Source organism: Monodon monoceros, unplaced genomic scaffold, assembly GCF_005190385.1.
Source record: "Monodon monoceros isolate NGI ecotype Baffin Bay Population unplaced genomic scaffold, NGI_Narwhal_1 Super_Scaffold_5, whole genome shotgun sequence".
Lineage (NCBI taxonomy): Eukaryota > Metazoa > Chordata > Mammalia > Artiodactyla > Monodontidae > Monodon > Monodon monoceros.
In genome coordinates, this window is record NW_021703782.1 from 111,212,438 (window position 1) to 111,215,578 (window position 3,141).

The window sequence follows — 3,141 nt, forward strand, 5'->3', positions numbered from 1 at the left end:
CTCACCACCCCCCGCCACGATCAGGGAGCAGCCACGGGGAGGAGGTGAGACAGGGCTCAGGCAGGCACCGTGTTCCTGGCGGGCACGGGAACAAAGCCAGCAGGTGCAAAGCGAGGGTGACTGGGCTCCACGGCAGCCCTGGCTCTGGGTGAGCCTCCTGGCCATCCACGTGGCTCCGGCTAGAAGACAGACAGAACGAGCACCAGCTCTCTCCCGGGGTAGTGGGACCCCAAGGGCTTATCCTGCACCACCGAAGGGTCGGAGCTCTGGGTCTGAACCCTGCTCCACCCCTGCTGAGTCCCGGCTGGGCCTCCCCACAGAAGCGTTTCCCCAGCAGATCCCCAGCCCATCTGGAGACGGAGGAGCTGGACAACACAACAGTTTATCCCTCCGCCTCCCTTCACCCCCAGGGAGCTGGGAATCGAGAGGTGTGAGGCCTGGCAGCAAGGGCCCAGGATTGGAGTCAGCAGCCCTGCGGCGGACCTCGGGCCCGTTCCTCTCCGGATGCAGGTGAGATCAACAGTTGCTCGGAGAGCCGAGGAGAAAAGGTCTGCATGGCTCTTAGCAGCGCGCTATGAACACATGTTTACTCTTAACAGGATTCAAAAGGCATTCTCTTTCTCCAGCTCAGAACTGGGCTGGAACGCGGTCCAGGTAATTAACAGGAGATAGAAATCGTGTCCACGGCCATTCCTTCACCTACTTGTTTCATTTCAGCCCCACCGGCCTTGGGTGCCCAATCTGTGACCGTCCTCAGACATGAGACGATGTTTCAGAGAGGGGCAGCATCGTGCCGTCAGGGACGGGGCCGGCCTGGCGCCCAGATCAAGGACCCCGGAGTGCACTCTTACCCGGGGGGCTGTACCCGGAGACAGCCAAGGTCAGGGAAGTTCCACTGGGGTCAGAAGGAAGGGATGGAGGAGGAGAAATTCAAGCAGGGAGAAAAACTGTGGAGGCTCTGGGCTCGGCTGGGGCTGGGAGGGAGCTGGTCCAATCAGGTGGCCTCTGCCACGATGTGCCGTTCCTTGCATTAATGGATTTTAAAAAACAAGCAATCCGACCTAGAATAAGGAAGCAGTACTCGGCGGTCCTGCCCCAGCCTGTGTCAGTGAGACTCCTGCCCACCCCAGGCGCCCTTTGGGCACTGTCAGTGCTGTCCCGCCCCAGGTGCTCTCAGGGCGGGGGTGGGCGTGCTGCCCCCCTGCTTCCACCCCCCCGCCTGGCGCGGCTCTGGTGTTTGGGCACATTGTGCCCTCCAGAAGCGGGTGTCGCTGCCACCCTGTCAGGAAATAAACACTGTTCACTGCTCAGTGTCTGGCTCTCCTCCAAGGCACTTCGACGGCTGACCTCATTTGGAACCAATTTCAGCGTTTTAATAAGCCCTTTGCTTTCCCGCATCTCTCTGACACTGTCATCCTTTACGCTGTAATCCCCCATCGCCTCTGCCACGTGAAGCCGCTCCGGCTGGCTCCACAGCGACCAGACTGAAGCCAGTTAGGGACCTGACCCAGACAGGCCAGGCCAGGCCGCCCCCAACGACCCCAGGTGGCTGCAGGCAGTGCCCACCCCCCAAAAAATCCAGCAATCTAGCTGACAGCCGGGCAAAAGCCGGGCTGAGAAGGGCTGCTGGGGGCTGCTGGAGATGGAGACCCACCCCTCACCCCCATGCCCGGGGGTCACGTCTCCGTCCCTTGTCCTGAGCATGGTTGGTTGTGATGTGAACGTATAAGAAGCACGCCCTCCCAGCTAATCCATCTGCCGCCCCAGTATATTCTCCCGTGTCTGCCCATTAAAGCTGGTGGCCCTGCGATTAGGACGGCACATCCAAGACTTGAGATGCCCAGGGCCAAGGGCATCAAATGGTGTGGCCACAGCCTGAGGGCTGGGGGCATGCAGGAGCCCAGGGCACCCCAGGCCATCTCAGCTCCAACCTCCACCCACTCCCTCTCTGGCGGCTGGGCCAGAGCCCCCACTGGTCCCAGAGCTCCCTGGGCCAGAGCAGTGAGGTCTCCTGACTCCTCTTGGGGCCTCAGTCTGCCCGTCCTCGGATCCAAGGCCTGCACCCCAGCCACTCATACATTCACACGCACACACCCCTAACCAGTGTGTCTGGAGGTGACGACACACACCTGGGGTGAGGCCTGCAGGGCCCTGAGGAATCTTACCAGGGGAACATCCTCAGTTTCTGCGCTCTGCATCCTCCAAAAGGATGAGGACACTGTCCTCTTTCCTGAGTTTGGGGACCCTGGGGGCAGGTGTGGGTGTGCAATTTTTGTGTCTTTAGCTTTTCCGAAGGGGCCACTGCCAGAAAGGTGGCCGGTCCTCAGGCGGCACCCAGACCACTCCCCACCCCAGAGGGACCTGAGCCCTGAGCTTGGCTGCTGTGTGGTCAGGACGGAGCTGTGTGCTCTGAACCTCACTTTCCTCATCTGTAGAATGGGAACAGTGCCCAGCAGGGTGAGCGCCCGGGGACCGGTGCTGACACTTGGCTGTGACCTTGGCGGGGGGGCTGCTGCTTCTGTCTCTACACGAGGCTGCCCCTCTCGCCTCCATAGGCCTGTGCCCACCTCTAGTTCACGTCCACAAGCCCAGTCACCTCTGAGGACAGCCACCACGTCACCCGAAAGTCAGTCCACCCACTGTTGGCCCAGAGTTGGCCAATCCAGGTAGGTGACAGCCGTCATGCTGCTGGGGTCTGGGTCCTCCTGATGCTTCGAGATGCTCCGTGCTTGAGCCCAGCCCCCGCCCGGCTCTGATGTGAGGTTGCATGTGCGGGGCGTTCTCGAGCATTCAGAGCCCTGACCACCGCCACGTCACAGGTGAGGACCCCAGACTAGACACACGCGGATACAGGCAAGGCCACAGGCAGTGGCGGTCAGGCTGGAGGCACTCACGGAGGCTGGAGGAGAGGGCGGGCCTTCCTGACCCTCCGGGCAGCTCCATGCAGGCCCTGCCCACCCACACGATGGCCTTGACAAGGGAGCCAGCGGGCAGCGGTCAAGTCAGCTGCCCGGCCACGCCGCTCCTCGGATGACCAGCCCGTCTACACCCCGTTCAGAGGTCCAGGGCCACACCGTCCCGTGGTCCTGAAGCTCGGGGCTGCTATATCTCCCGTGACCCCAACTGTCCCTGCCAGCTGCC